We start from the raw sequence: 17,273 nt of genomic DNA, 5'->3' as shown, positions 1-17,273 counted from the left end.
TGGAGGCTCATGCAAGTTTTTTCTCAGCTGCTTCTCAGTCGCCACCTGATCTGGAAGTGGTTAACTGCTTTATGATTCCAATTCATTTTTTAATCACAAACAATCTTGTATTAGTCATTAGAGTAAGTTATTTATAACACAGGGTATTTTTAATAACAGCTTACTTGAGATATAATCCACATGCCATAAAGCTCACCTCTTTAAACTGTATGACTCATTGGTTTTTAGTAAATTCACAAAAATTCTATGTCGATCATCACTACCTAATTCCAGAACATTTTCATCACCTCCTAAAAGAAATTTCATACCCATTAGCAGTCACTCTTCATTTTCCCCTACCCCTAACCCTGGCAACCATGAATTTACTCTCTCTCTCTATGGATTTGCCTGTACAGGATGTTTTACATAAATGGAATCACACAATAGGTGGACTTTAATGACTGGCTTCTTTCACTTAACATGTTTTGAAGATTCATCAATACTGTAGCATGTATCAATATTTCATTTCCTTTATGACTGGATAATATTCCACTGTATGGAAATACCATATCTAATTTAACTATCTATTGATGAACATTCGGGTTGTTTCTACTTTTTGGCTATTATAAATATGCTGCCTTGAAAATCTGTGTACGTGTCTTTGTGTGAACATACATTTTCATTTTTCTTGAGTATATACTTACAAGTGGAGTTGCTGGGTCACATGGTAACTCTATGTTCTTAACTTTTTGAGGAACTGCCAAATTATGCAAAAGCGGCTACATCACTTTACAATCCCACCAGGTCTGTAGCGAGGGCACAATTTCTTCATCAACCTTGTAATTGTCTTTCTTTTTTATTATAGCCATACTAGTGGGTACAAAATGGTATCTCGTTTTGATTCAAATTTCCCTAGTGATTAGTGATGTTGAGCATCTTTGCATGTGCTTGCTGGCCAAGTATGTATCTTCTTTGGAGAAATGACTACTAAAATCCTTTGTTCACTTGTAAATTGGATTATTTGTCTTTTTATTAGTTGTAAAAGTTTTTTTTTTTTTTTTTGCGGTATGCGGGCCTCTCACTGTTGTGGCCTCTCCCGTTGCAGAGCACAGGCTCCGGATGCGCAGGCTCAGCGGCCATGGCTCACGGGCCCAGCCGCTCCGCGGCATATGGGATCCTCCCGGACCGGGGCACGAACCCGTATCCCCTGCATCGGCAGGCGGACTCTCAACCACTGCGCCACCAGGGAGGCCCAGTTGTAAGAGTTTTTTAATATTCTGGATACATTCCTTATCAGATACATGATTTGCAAATCAATTCTCCCATTCTGTAGGTTGTCTTCGCAGTTTCTTGAGGGTGTCCTTTGAAGCAAAAAAAAAAAAGTTTTTAATTTTGATATAGTCCAATTTATCTTTTTTCTTTTGCCACTTGCACTTTTGGTATCAAATCAAAGAAACCACTGCCTAATCCAAAGTCACAAAGATTTACTTCTATGTCTTCTTCTGAGTTTTAGTTTTAGCTCTTACATTCAGATTTATGATCCATTTGGAGATAATTTTCATACATGATGTGAGGTGAGGGGTCCAGCTTCATTCTTTTGCATGTGGATGTCCAGCTGTCCCAGCACTTTTGTTGAAAAGACTATTATTTCACCACTGACTTCTCTTGGCACCCCTAATGAAACTCAATTGATCAGAGATCTATAGGTTTCATTTCTGGACTTTCAATTCTATCCCACTGATCTATATGCCCGTCTTTATGCCAGGACTACAATGCTTTGATTACTGTAGCTTCGTAATAAGTTTTGAACACTTAGTTTTTTTGTTCTTTTGGTTTTTTTTTTTTTTTTTTTTTTCGCGGTACGCAGGCCTCTCACTGTTGTGGCCTCTCCCGTTGTGGAGCACAGGCTCCGGACGCGCAGGCCCAGCGGCCATGGCTCACGGATCCAGCCGCTCCGCGGCATGTGGGATCTTCCCGGACCGGGGCACGAACCCGTGTTCCCTGCATCGGCAGGCGGACTCTCAACCACTGCGCCACCAGGGAAGCCTGAACACTTAGTTTTTTAAGGAATAAATGAAGAATATTTTTCGACTCAGAAACTCCAATTACAGGAAGACTTTTTTGCTGATTTCAAACTTATTCTCGATCAAGAGAAATCAGCATGTTAAGCTACTTACGTAACACATTTCAGAGGTATGGCTTTTATGAAACAGCATACTCAGTTTCATATACAAAACTTTATATCCTTTTCTTTTTCATTTCATTTCATAAAAATGGTAGAATCCTAGTTTTGGGGTTTTTTGTGCTATGCGGGCCTCTCACTGTTGTGGCCTCTCCCGTTGCGGGGCACAGGCTCCGGACGCGCAGGCCCAGCGGCCATGGCTCACGGATCCAGCCGCTCCGCGGCATGTGGGATCTTCCCGGACCGGGGCACGAACCCGTGTTCCCTGCATCGGCAGGCGGACTCTCAACCACTGCGCCACCAGGGAAGCCCTAGAATCCTAGTTTTTAAGCTCTGTTTCAATACTGGCTCTGCTGTACAGGCTATAATGCAGCTGCAATCTGAGCTCAAAATAAAACTTTTCTATAAAAAGAAATTTTTCTCAACTTAAGCAGCAATTTTGTTTTTGCTTCTCCAAAAATTTCTTTAATGATGATATGAGTTGAATGCATTTTTTAAATTGTTAATATCAATGTTCTATGAACCAGAAGTGAACTAGACTGATTTTAAGTCTTGCCGTAGGTAAGATTTCAATGTACAACACAGTTACAAGGACTGTGTATAACTGAAGTTATGGGACCATCTCTATTCCTTTTAGTATTCTATAACATCAGTCTAAAACCTGTCTGTGAACCTCAAGGGGCATGCATAATAAAAGACAGAAGAGTGTGTCACCAGTATAGAAGCAGCCTAGAAAGCTTAAATAATTTCATAATAAACTTCTCTCAATTCTAAGAACCTAAAGCTATTCTTATTTAAAGTGTCAACACTGTTTTTGTTTCCTAAATGATAATGACCTTCAAAGGGGCTTGACAGTTTTTACTTTTGCTGGCAGTCACTAAAAGTGACATACCAACTTTGAGAAGCCATCTGGTGGTGAGAAAACCAAGCCATCACCACACATGTCAAATTTCAAATAACTCACTAACACAACAGTAATTAAGGAAAAGTTCTATTTCCTCAAGTGCTAAAAATGTTCCTATTCCCTTCATGACACTAGGCAAATTACTTGTATCTCAAAGATACCTTCCTTGTTCCTCTTCCCCACAAAATAAACCAATCCCAGCAGATATTCCTTCAAAGTCCTTTAGGCTCAATGATTCTGTATAATATATCTGAATGCGTACAGTGGAAATGGGAAATGTACTTTAGAAATAAAGAGAATCACAGATAAATACTCTGGTACAATTGCTTAATTATATTTTCTGTATTTCCATTTTTGGCACAGAAAAGGAAACTGCTTTAACTACTTACTCTATTTTATCCCCAAGAACTTAAAACCCCTCTCTTAATGCATTTCCAAACCTTACTCTCAGAGAATTAAATACTTTATAGGAAAAAGAAGTTAATATTTATTCAATATGATCTTAGAAAATTTCTAAGAAAATTTTGGTTTAAATTTTTTAAACAGTTTAAATTACTTAAGTGTAAGTAACTGACTGTCTACTCAACATAAAAGCCCAATAGGGGCTCCCCTGGTGGCGCAGTAGTTAAGAATCCGCCTGCCAACGCAGGGGACACGGGTTCGAGCTCTGGTCCGGGAAGATCCCACATGCCGCGGAGCAACTAAGCCCGTGCACCACAACTACTGAGCCTGTGCTTTAGAGCCCGCGAACCACAACTACTGAAGCCCACATGCCACAACTACTGAAGCCCGTGCACCTAGAGCCCATGCTCCGCAGCAAGAGAAGCCACTGCAGTGAGAAGCCCGCGCGCCGCAACTAGAGAAGGCCCGCACAAAGCAATGAAGACCCAACACAGCCAAAAATAAATAAATACATAAATAATAAAATTAAATAACACTTAAAAAATAAAATAAAAGCCCAATAAAAAATACAAGCACTGGAAGATTCATTTCCAATGGCCTAGCCATCCAGTAAAATTTTTTTAGCCTGGTAAGCTTTATTTCCTGCCTGACATCATCAGGGATCTAGTTTCACAGCTCTCCTGTACAATTTCTACTACGATACTTTTCTGGCCTCTCTTGGCACCTGTAAACTGCTGCTAGGTAATATTTCTGTTGTCAGTGGACTACAAATTTTATAGAAAGAGACCTTCAATTGAACCCTCTCCACTTCAAACTCACATTCTTCCCTAACAGGTGAATCTTAAACTAAGTCTACTATAACAAGATGGAAACATTTTATGGTATTGAAATGTTACATATTCACTAAATCTCCCTGATCACAGAATTCAATTCAAGTTACAATCTCTCTTGAATAGAAATAAAAAATGGTTTTGGTAAATCATATTCTGAACTAGAGTTGTTTTTCTTTCAATTGCCCTAGAATTATAGACAGATGCCTATTCTACTAAGTTTTAGGAAATAAAAAAATTGAGTGAAATATAGAAAAATAAATACAATAATATAAATGGTACTTCCAAAATTTAAGAACAATACTTTCTTTTTTTTTAATTTTTAATTTTTATTTATTTTTGGCTGCATGGGTCTTAGTTGCTGCACGCAGGCTTTCTCTAGTTGTGGCGAGCAGGGGCTACTCTTTGTTGTGGTGTACGGGCTTCTCATTGTGGTGGCTTCTCTTGTTGTGGAGCATGGGCTCTAGTCGTGCAGGCTTCAGTAGTTGCAGCACGCGGGCTTAGTAGTTGCGGCACACGAGATCTGGGGCATGCAGGCTTCAGTAGTTGTGGCACGTGGGCTCAGCAATTGTGGCTCGCAGGCTCTAGAGCACAGGCTCAGTGGTTGTGGCGCACAGCCTTAGTTGCTCCATGGCATGTAGGATCTTCCTGGACCAGAGATCGAACCCTTGACCCCTGTACTGGCAGGTGGATTCTTAACCACTGCGCCACCAGGGAAGTCCCAAGAACTATACTTTCAATTCATTATTCCTATCTTTTTATTCAATATATACTCTAAACAACAATACCCACCGTCAAAGAGGTAAAATGTACATTGTAGAGACTGACAGAGCCCAAATGAAGCACTGAAACAACCCCTTAAATCAATTAAAACAACCACTTAAACCATTTAAAATCTCAATACAAACCCAAGTATGCTTTAAGTTATTTCAAACATCTATTTGGTCCTAAGCTTCAGATGATACTAAGTTTTACCAGAGATAGAACCTGCTTGCTAGTTTACAATCTACCAGAGAGGATAAAAAAGTATACAAATTTAAAAGTATATATTAAGATGGTATGACATAATCTGAAAAAGAACAGGACTGGAAGTTTTATTCATTATTAGACATATGACCTTGAAAGGATCATTTGTCTTCTTAGAAAAATAACTGACCAAAACTGAAACAAAAATTTAAAAATTTCAATAGTCCTAAATATATTAAAGACATAGATCTGTAATTAAACAGTTTCCCAAATAAAATCATCACATGGCTTCACCAGAGAATTTGTCTAACCATTTATGGAAGAAAAAGCATCAATATTATGCAAATCTTTCTAGAGAAAAAGAAGGAATGTTTCCCAATCCATTTTATAAACCAGGATAACCCTGATGTCATAACCTAAGGAAGGGCAGTATATGAACATAAACATAGATGCAAAAATCCTAAAAAATATACTAGTAAATTGAATACAGCGAATATATTAAAAAGGATTATTTATCATGCATAAGTAGGGTTTATTCCCGAAATGCGAGGTTGATTTAACATTAGGGGGAAAAAAATCAATGTAATTCAACCCACATTAACAGGGGGAAAAAAAGAGAAAAAAAATCATACGATCATCTCAATAGATATAGAAAAAGGATTTGACAAAATTAAACACTCACTCAGGGTTTTTAAAAAAAGATTTCAAGGACTTCTACTTCTGGCCAAGATGTACTAACAGGGACCAGATTTACCCTCCTACATTAAACAACCAAAAGAAATCAGCAAAATAGATAAGCAATGGTTTTTCAAGACACTGTACATCGAGAAACAGCAACAACAAAAAACCCCAGTGATCTCTGAGGACAAAAAAAAGGTGAGTTCTATAACTGCACCCAAGACACGGCCTTGAGAGCATTTCCAGGGTGTGGTGCAGGGAAAGGGATCCCAGGCAGAGCCCAAGGGATATCACAAGCTGAAAAGACAGAGCTGAGAGTAGAGGGAGACCAATGCAGCTAGAGTTCACAGCGCAGGATATCGTATAGGAGAGAAAATGCTGGAGATGTGCGGGGAGTTCCTCTCAAGTATTCCACTGAATACACATCAGCCCATGAATGGAAGCAAACCACCAAAGACCGGGGAAAGAATCATCAGAGAGGACTAGAGGAAACAACGCTGAGAGCTTAGACAGGACCAACAGTAGTGTCTGTTCCCACCAGCTAGACTTGCAAAACCTTATAATTCCTTGGTAGAATATTCAGAAGGGTCTTGCCATAGTAGTAGAGAATGACAAGCCCTAGTGACAATAGCCCTAAATGCTGCCCTGGTCCACCCAACAAAGCTTAAAACCAAGACCCAGAAGCATCAAGATATTTCCAAATAATTTAACTGTATCTCGGGGAAAATCTCCAGAAATTTATAAGAAGAAAAACAAAACTCCAATCCCTCCACAATGTCTAGCATCCAGTCAAAGATTACCAGGCATCCAAAGAAGCAGGGGGACAAAAAAGAAAAAAAAAAAAGGGACTTCCCTGGCGGTCCAGTGATTAAGACTCTGTGCTTCCAATGCAGAGGGCATGGGTTTGATCCCTGATTGGGGAACTAAGATCCCACATGCCATGGGGCGTGGCCTAAAATAATAATAATAATAATAAAATAAAATTTTAAAGGAACAGAAAAATATGACCACTGATGATGAGAAAAATCAACCAATCAAAACCAACCCATTATAACAGTTATCATAACTATTATAATAGTTATCATAACTATAGAGGTAAGAACTGACATTATAATAGTTATCATATATATAATAGTTATCATAACTATAGAGGCAAGCAAACTTTTCCTATAAAGGGCCACATAGTAAATGTTTTAGGCTTTGTGAGTCATACACTCTCTGCTGCAACAACTCAACTCTGACAGAAGTCTTGAACAGGCTTGTTACATAACAAACAGGATATACAAATAACCAATAAACATATATACAAATAACCAATACCCCAGTACCAAATACCATTTTCCAATAAAATGAAACAGTGTTCCTTGGAGAAATGTCTGATTCTATGGCTGAGGCAAGAAATATACAAGATGAGCCTGGAGCATCTTGTAGTGCTAGAAAGTAAGAAGTATTCTAAAAAATTTTTTTTATTTTAAACCCACAATGACAGGAGTATGTCAAAGGGATACAGCAGCCAATTGAAGAACTCTCAATCGTCAAGCTGGAACAATTTCAGCAACAACAAAAAATAAAGCAGTAATGGATTATAACCCAAAGTATAAAAAAAAATCCTTGAGTTCAACTATATAAATGATTGAATACATAAATAGACAGACAGACAATAAATTAAGTAAATAAATAAGTGGGAGAAAAGACAAATCTCCAATGAAGAAGAATTTAAGATAATTTACATATTTTGCCTTCAAGGAAGTGGTGCATAACACCCGTTCTTTGAGTGTGGACTGCGCATAGTGACTTCCTACCAAAGAATACAATATGAAAGCGGGGAATAAAGGAGTAACTTTACAGTGAAGAACCCTGATACTCAGCTAGGCATCAAGGTTAGCATTAACAGTGATAAGTCATGTGGACAGCATGGACCCTCGATATGATGTGATGGGAACGACATTTTACCCCATGGTCTTCCCCAGTTGAAAGACATATGAAAAACTACTTCACCAATATGCTTTAAACTGTCAAGGTCGTCAAAAATAGGAAAGATCTGAGAAACTGTCACTGTCAAGAGGTCTCTGAGGAAATATGACTAATGTGGTATCCTATGTGGAACAGAAAAAGGACATTAGGTAAACACTAAGGAAAAAGTAAAATAAAGTATGGACTTTACAAACAGGACACAGATATAATATTTTCTCTGATGCCTCTTATGCATTATATGCTCATCATAAAAGAAATGTAGAAAATCCAGAAAGTATAAAAAAAAAGTAAAAATCCTTCTTCCTAGAGATAACCATGATTAATATTCCAAGGCCATGGTTCCTAAAATGTGCGTCCACGCACCTCGGGGAACCACAGCAAACTCACAAGGATGCTGCGGGTTATTTTAAACTTTCAAGGGAAACACAGTGACATCTGTCGGATACTCCACAATCTACAAGCTCAGTGTTCAGCAGTTCAGTGTTAACATTAGATCACTTTACATTCCTTGCCATAATGCCATATCTTTGTGAAGCTGGTTTTTCCAGTGGTTGCTGCAACAAAAAAACAAATACCATGTGAAAATCATGTGGCACAGGAAAGGAGGTGATGACACCCAATATGACCCCAAGGTTTGAGAAGCTGTGAAGTGCCCAAGCATCTGTGGTTAAGAATGAAATAAAAAATGTTTTCTTAAAACACACACACACACACACACACACACACACACACACACACACAGAGTAATATTATTATACACCTACCACAGTGGTTAAAATTTTTAAATATCAAGCACTGGCAAGGAAGTAGAGAAACTGGAACTCTCATGGAAGTGGATGATAGGAGTATAAATTGGTACAACCACTTTGGAAAATGATTGTCATTACTGAGTTGACAAAACCCAATGACCCAGAAAGTCTTTAGATACTTACCCTAAAGAAACTCTTGCGCATGTACATCAGGAGGTATTTTTTAAAATGTCTGTGGTTGCATAGTTTGTAACTTAGAAACAATTCAGTTACTCACAGATCGGATAATGGGTAATTGTGGCACAGTCATGTAGTTGAGTTCTATATAACACTGAAAATGAAGGTTAAACATCTACATGTATTAACATGAAAGAATCTCAAACTCCTAATGCTGAATGAATAAAGCAAACTGAAAAGGAACACAAGCAGTATGATTTCATATATATATAAAGTTTAACAAATCTAAAACTAAACAATATATTTACAATTACTTCCACATGTCAAAAACAATGAAGAAAATACAAGGGAATAAAAACCACTTCAAAGTAGTGCTTTCCTCTGACTGGGAAAGGAAGGAAGTGAATGCCATAAAAGAGAGGCATACGAGGAACTTTCAAGAATATTGATAATGCACTATTTTTAAAGTTGGCCAGTGGGACAAAGATGTTTATTTTATTTTTCTTTTTTAAAGTACCCATATGTCCTATATGCTTTTTTTGTACATATATTAGATTTCATTTTAAAATAATTAATTAAACTAAACACTATTTATTCAACAAAATATTTCTTGAACACCTACTATGTTCTGGATATTCTGAGTGCTTTATGAACAAAGAAACATCCCTGCCCTCACAGAGCTTATATTCTCTTATAGCTGAGGAAGAAGACAGAAAGCAAAATGCAGCAACACACACACACACTCTTTTTTTTTTTTTATTGTAAGAGCAGAGAAAGGGTTATCAGGAATAGGGCAAATCGTAGTATGAAACACTCACTGGATTACTCTTGAGATATTAAAAAGGAAAAACCCCTACTTCCTTCCTATGTAGGGAAAAACCCAGTCCTCCTTCCCTACTATTTTTCTCCTGTGAATCTCCGTTACTACTCACACAAAACACTTCACTCTGGTCACCAATGTGTGGCAGTTTCCCCCGGCACCACCAAGCAATTCCCCGACACCGACAGGAATTCAGCTCAATTCTGACACTGTCTACCTGGAGCAATCATCAGTTTCCACAGGTTAAGGGCTCAGTCCTACGAGACTGCCACTTCCCCAACTTCAGATATCAGTCACAAGCCCAGGTTACCCCCCGTGCTGCTGACTGACCAGCTACAGACTGGGGGTTCCAATGACCCCCTCCTTAGGTTTGCTTAATTTGCTAGAGTGGCTCACGCAACTCAGAGAAACATTTACTTACTAGATGAAGTTTACTGTAAAAGGATATAACTCAGGAACAGTCAGATGGAAGGGAAGCATAGGACAAGGTATGTGGAAAGGGGCGTGGAGCTCGCATGCCCTGTCCAGTGGCTTCCATGCCACTCTCCCAGCACCTCCCCGTGCTCGCCAACCTGGAAGCTCTCTGAACCCCATACTTTGGGGATTTTATGGAGGCTTCATCATGTAGGCATGATCAATCATTAACTCCATTTTCAGCCCTTCTCCCTTCTCAAGAGAATGGGTGGCAGTGCTGACCAAGCTTCTAACCATGGCTTGGTCTTTCCGGTGACCAGCCCTCATCCAGGAGCCCACCCAGTCACCTCATCAGAACAAAGACATTCATCACCCAGGAAATTATAAACGTTTCAGGGGCTCCACGTCAGGAACTGAGGGCAAAGACCACCATATATTTTCTATTATCTCACAATAAAAACTCTTAGGTTTGTACCAGTTTATAAGAAACTAGGGGGAAAAGATCTAAGAGATGAAACCATCAACAATATGTTAAAAGAAAACCATTCTCTGTTTCCAGTATTCTTGAGAATGTCAAGTAGACTATCTAGCCATTAAAAGTCCTCAGAATTAAAAAAAAAACCACTTAGCACATCTAGATGCTTTTAGAATATCTGTTGAACAAATGATTGTTTACAAATGAAATCTGTCTTAACCATCTCATTTTCTGTGCTAGTATTTTTCATAAAATGAACAAATTTTTTAAAAGAATTTATGAAAATGGCTGAACTCTCAGTTACCCTTTCATCTATTATATGTGTTTCTTTATCTGATGTCAATTTTCAAACAGAACAACAAAAAAATAGAACATGCTGCAGAGAATAAAGAAATCTAAACTATGAGAGAAGAAGGAAAAACCTGAGCTGTTCGGGAACTCTATGCTGACTGAATCAGAGACTACATTCCTGCACCTGAAGATGTTCTTCACCCAGTAACATAGCAAATTACTTGTCCACCATCCAGTCTCAAGCATGAGGCTTTGGCTGTTATCCAGTAAAACGAATGTAACTTAAACATTTCTGCTTTTAAATCTTGTATCTAAGAGTCCTGTAATAGCACGAACTGTCTAGAAACTGAATTCTTTTCATTCTTAATGGTCTATACTTTCTTTGATACTTAAAAGTAAAAATGCACTAGGTTACCCACAACAATTACTTTTATCTAAGTACCTGAACCACTGGAGAGGAATACCTGCTAAAACTATACTATATCAATTATAGAAATTGGTAAAACAGAAAATAATGGCTTTGGAAGCTTTAAGGAAGTTTGAAGCATTTGAAACCAGAAGACACCCACATCAAGAACTGTTTTCATTTTACTTATGGGACTTTTTTTTTCTTTTGCGGTACGCGGGCCTCTCACTGCTGTGGCCTCTCCCGTTGCGGAGCACAGGCTCCAGACGCGCAGGCTCAGCGGCCATGGCTCACGGACCCAGCCGCTCCCGGCATGTGGGATCTTCCCAGCCCGGGGCACGAACCCGTGTCCCCTGCATCGGCAGGCGGACTCCCAACCACTGTGCCACCAGGGAAGCCCACTTATGGGACTTTAATAAACCCTCATAGGAAATTATCTCCAGCAAAGTTAAAAAAATAAATTCCAATGTCACTATTTCAGTCTGTAATAGCAAAAAATTTATAGAGCCAGACAAAAACTGTTTTGTCTTGACTGTGCCATTTTCTAGCTATGTTACTTTGGGCAAATCACTTTATTTTCATGAGCCTCAGTTTCTCTATTTGAAAATGGGAATAATACCGTCTGTCTTCTAATGAAGTAACAAATACAACCTTGATCTGCTAATAAGCACCAGCACCCTAGGGATTAAGTTATTCTCCCTGAGGCCCCTCCTCCCATTTAGTTCATTTACTCTATTCTGTAATCAACCAAAACACTAAACAATTAAGAACTGATAAAAACATATAGTGAACTGAACACGTCAGATCTTTACATTTTACTGCATGCAAAGTATTCATCAATAAGTTCAAAGGGCTTGCAAAAAAATAAACTAGTGACAACAGGTAATATATCCGAGACATCACTGCATAATCAGTAAATGCCAGTCATTATTAAGAAGTCCGAAAACCAGCATCAGCTCACCCCTGTTTTCGAAATTTCTCCATCACCTTCCCTAATCCTTTTTCCCAAAGAGGTCATTCTGCTCTTCAGCTCTTCAGTAAACCTTTAAGCCTTCAACAATCTAAAACATGCTTAATAATTCCTTAGTCCCTTCAGACTTCCTAGCATCCTTCTGTCCCTAACTTCTTGGGAGTATTTACTCCACCATTTCAGATTTCTGCTGGTTATCCTTCCCCTCCCTAGTCTAAAAATAATAAGACCAATAACAGTAATCGTGATTAGCAGTAGTAATGAAGAGCCACTATTTTGTGACAGGCACTATCACTTGATATGTATATATCACCAAAGTCTCTCAACGACCATATGAAGTAGATACCATTTTTTTAAAACTTATTTAAAGTGTAGGTGATTAACAATGTTGTGTTAGTTTCAGGTGTACAGCAAAGTGATTCAGTTATATGTATACATGTATCTATTCTTTTTCAAATTATTTTCCCATTTTGGTTGTTACCATTTTATAGATAAAGAAACTGACTTACAAAGAGGATGCTGCTTTCCAAGGTCACACATCTGGCCTGAGTCATTCCAAAGTCATAGTTCATTATTAACATGCACACAACCTTCTAAGTTACAAGGACATGAGAATGGAGTTATCTGGGCAGGGATATTATTGTCCAATTTTTGCTGTTTTGTACTATTCATTAATTTAAAAAAACAAAATTTAATAAACATGTAAAATGAAAGTCAATGAGATAAAAATCTATAAAGGAAGAAGACACAGAATCTGTTTTTCTTCTCTTATGATACTGACAGTGCTCCTGAAGGTAGAAATACATCTAGTTCTTAAAGCTGAGGCAGTTTAATACATAGTATGGTCTCTAACTCTGGCAAAATGGAATGCCAATTTGGTTATTTTCTGTTGTACAACTTAGTGGCTTAAAACAACCTTTCACTGTGATTGTGAGTCTGCAATTTAGGCAGGGCTTGGCAGAGATAGCTCTTCTCTGCTCTACGTGGGCACCAACTGGGGCAGCCTGGTGGGGATCTAGAGGATTATGATCTGCTTTTAGGATGGCTCACTCGCACGGCTGGCAAGCTGATGCTGGATAGCAGTTGGGTGCTCAGCTGGGGCTGAGGGCCAGGAGCTTCAGCTTCTCTCTTACACGGGCCTCTCACTTGGGCTGGCAGCTAGGTTCTAAGCATCTATCCCAAGACAGGAAGGTGGAAGTACATGGCATTTCAATGACCTAGCCCCAGAAGTCATATAGTTTTGCTGGAGCCATGCTCTACTGGTGGAGACAGTTATAAAGGCCTGCCCTGGTTAGGAGATGGGGACACAGACCTCACCACTAGGTGGAAGGAATGTCAAGGTCACATTGTAAGAACATATGGGATGAAAGATACGATTGCAGACATCTTTGGGAAACACAATCTACCACACCAATGGAATAGTTATGTTCAGAATATACTGAAATTGACTTTTTGCTGGTGTTTATTGGTCTTTATTAAGTAGACTTTTCCTGCAAAAAGCAATGGGTAAAGAGACTGAAAATAACCTTGAGGAACTCCCTGGCGGTCCAGTGGTTAGGACTCTGTGCTCTCACTGCTGAGGGCGTGGGTTCAACCCCTGGTCAGGGAACTAAAATCCCACAAGCTCTGCGGTGGCGTGGCAAAAAAAAATAATAATAATAAAAATAACCTCCTCTGTGATGAAATGAATTCAGTGGCCTTCAGGGCCATGAGTAATTACCTTCAGGGCCAAATGAAGAGAAAAAGAGAAAAAAGGATGGGTAGGTACTTCCCAGAATAAAAAAGATGATAAAATAAGGAAACTGAGCAATCCCTCAGTAAAAATTAAACATATTTGAGCTGGAAGAAACTTTGACATCACTTAGTCCACTGCTTTAATTCTAGCAACTACCAGAAAATTGAGCTTTTCTCATGTACCTTACAGTGAAGATTAGGGAAACCTCTTAATTTTAGTAAAACTCTAAATTCTAAAATGCATAAAATTTTATTCATTCATTTCATTCCCTATTGTCACTGGCAATGAAAATGCTTAAAAATGAAAATGCATCAAATACGTTCAGAGTTAACAGCATAAGGGAAAAGCTGAGGCACCTGCATCCTGTTTCAAACCCTTTTAAGAAGGGTATATGAGCAGAGAGAACAACAGATTACATAATAGATGTGGTGAAAAAAAAAGATGAATCAAACCCCTGAGGCACACAGGAAAAAAAGAAATGGGGTAGCTAGAAACCAGCCAAAGCTCTAGGGATTTCACCAGCATGCTGTACTGTATGCCCTTTAAACACATTCTTATACAAAGACTCCATCCTTAAACCACAGTCCTATCTCCACATACTAGAGCTAGAAATAGCTCCAGACATATCTAATTCAGTGCTTTCCAACATTTTCAAGTATAAGAACCTTTCTTTAAGAGTAAAACTTCTGTGGCCATCCATATGAAAATTGTTGTGAGTTTATTATCTGGTTATGAGAAAAATCAATAATGACAGAAGTACCACGAACTCACTAACACCTCTACTAAATGCTACTCGTCTTTCTGTTACAGCGCAATAGCATGTACATGAGACATTCGACTTAGGTGAAGTTCTTAGGAAACACTGAATACAATGCCAGGTATTGGTAAACACGAAGTAAACCATATTTGAAAAGACTGAGACCAGTAATTTTTAAGAACTTCCTTTTTTAGGTATGTTACAGTAGGATTTCCCCTGCTGTGCTTATGGTTGGACTCAACAACTAATCTCTTCCAACACAAATTCTATAATTCTCTTATAAATTATTAAAGGCATTCCCCTTCCTTTTAACTTACATCTTAAAGATTTAAAACTGGTTTGGGACAATATAGATGCATGTTTCTATTTTATAAAAAAGTAAGAATCCTCTCACTTGTTGATGACAATTTTATTATCACCATCCAGGAGTTACCTCAATAGGTAAATGGCTTGCTTATCTATTAGAAAGACAGGCTAATGGCAATAATTCTAAATCTAAGATCTTTATTTTGGGCAGCTGTTCTCTAAAAATCTGTATGTGATAACTCTACAGCTTGGCAATGATCACAATAGTTTAAAAGTTCTGACAGCTACTTTACAGGCTTTTGGGAAACCATGTGTGAGCACTTTCAACACGGGCTCCCCATCCAGGAAGAACTCCCAGGATACTGCCAACAGGCACATATGCTTTCAAGGCCCATGGACTATATGGAGAGAGCTTGACAGAAAGAAACCCAATTGCAAAACAAGACTATAAAGAATGGTGCCTAGCCTGAGAGTGAAATGTTTCCAAGACAGCTGCCAAGTTTATGAAAACACAGCACCCCTCCTGCTTAGTTTGTGGTGAAGATGGCCATTTCATGGCAGACTGCATCCATGAAGAGAACCCACAGCTAATAATGCAGAAGCTGACAGCCTTAGGAGAACTATGGAAAACCAGGAATGAAACAAAGGCCACGAAAAAGACTAGGTTTATGTACTGAACCAACAAGATGTGGGAGGTGTGTGTGTGTGTGTGTGTGTGTGTGTGTGTGTGTGTACACACACAGATAATAAGGAATTGGCTCACACAATTATGGAGTCTGAGAAGTCCCAAGATCTACAGTCGACCAGCTGGAGACCTAGGAGAGCCAATGATATGGTTCCAGTTTGAGTCTGAAGGCCTGAGAAACAGGGGGGCTGATGGTTTAAATTCCAGTCTGGGAGCCAGCAGCCTTGAGATCCAAGTAGAGCAAGGTTTCAGCTCTCATCCAAAGGCAAGGAGGACTGAGGTCCCAACTCAAGCAGTCAGGCAGGAGGAGTTCCTTCTTACTCAGCCTTTTTGTTTGAGGTCTTCAACTAACTGGATGAGGCCCACCCACATTGGAGAGGGCAGTCTGCTTTACTCAAGACTACTGATTCAAATGTTAATCTCATCCAGAGACACCCTAACACACCAGGAATAATGTCTGACCAAATATCTGGGCACCCTATGGCCAAGTCGACAGATAAAATCAGACATCATCACAGCTTACTTGACTCTGATTTGCCTACTCTTCCCAGACAACCAAGAAGGGGTCGAAACAGAGTTCAAAACCTGGTGACAGGTACCAGGCAGAGGAAAACTGACCCTTTCACTAGGCAACTACCTTTTGGCTCTTCCCCTTTTTTTTTTTTTTTTTTTTGCGGTACGCGGGCCTCTCACTGTTGTGGCCTCTCCTGTTGTGGAGCACACGCTCCGGACGCGCAGGCTCAGCGGCCATGGCTCACGGGCCCAGCCGCTCCACGGCATGTGGGATCTTCCCGGACCAGGCACGAACCCGTGTCCCCTGCATCGGCAGGCGGACTCTCAACCACTGCGCCACCAGGGAAGCCTTGGCTCTTCCCTTAATAAGAGTGAACATGAGCAGGGGACTACCTCCCAATCTGTGGGACAAAAGACCAGGGAGAGAGCAAAGACTCTGAAGATGATGACATGCAAATGGCTGGAGATTCAGTTATTAGCACAGGGACACATCACTGCCTGAAAGTAAACTGTCCTTCAATGCCTTTAATCAAAAGATAGCTGTTTCCAAAACACACACATGCACAGAGCATATCAGAGACCTCTCCAGAAGGAGAAAAAGCTTAGCCAGAGATTGAGCCCTTTGGGTACAATGGAGCCAGTGCTGGAAGAAAGGAGACTCTCTTTAAAAAAAAAAAAAATCATGGGCTCACATAACTCAGACCTTGTGAAACCAGGATAATAAGTCAAGCTGTTGGAGAGGGCTGTAGTCACCTCAAGGCTCAACTAATGTAGGACTCCCTTCCAAGCTCACTCATGTGGTTGCTGGCAGGCCTGGCTTCCTTAACATGTGGCCCTCCTCATAGGCTGCCTGAGTCTCTGCACAGCATGGCTCCCCTCTATGCAGGGTTGCCTTGCATCATGGCAGGTAGCCTCCTCCAGAGGGAGTGAGGAGGGGGGGGGAGAGGGAGGGAGGGAGGGAGGGAGGGATAGAGAGAGAGAGAGAGAGGAATACCCAAGATAGAAGACGAAGACTCCTTATAACCTGATCTGGGAAATGACATCTCATTATTTCTGTATT

At 39.6% G+C, this 17,273-nt stretch overlaps 1 protein-coding gene across 5 annotated transcripts in view; it reads right to left on the bottom strand.

Annotated features, from left to right (window-relative positions):
* The window catches only part of SCAI (suppressor of cancer cell invasion), a 115,882-nt gene that overhangs the window by 86,285 nt on the left and 12,324 nt on the right, over nt 1-17,273 (bottom strand). Inside the window, exon 1 of one of the 5 annotated variants that reach the window (XM_081236141.1) lies at nt 8,279-8,405. The exons of 3 other annotated variants lie outside the window; for them this stretch is intronic. The gene's annotated coding sequence lies outside the window, so the exon portion shown is untranslated. Of the gene's footprint in view, nt 1-8,278; nt 8,406-17,273 lie in introns of those variants that run through there. One more of the 5 variants, XM_081236143.1, reaches the window with a different exon arrangement.

The sequence above is a fragment of the Mesoplodon bidens genome, assembly GCF_964165515.1.
Source record: "Mesoplodon bidens genome assembly, chromosome: 6".
Classification (NCBI taxonomy): Eukaryota; Metazoa; Chordata; class Mammalia; order Artiodactyla; family Ziphiidae; genus Mesoplodon; species Mesoplodon bidens.
This window is presented reverse-complemented; position numbering and strand designations above follow the sequence as displayed.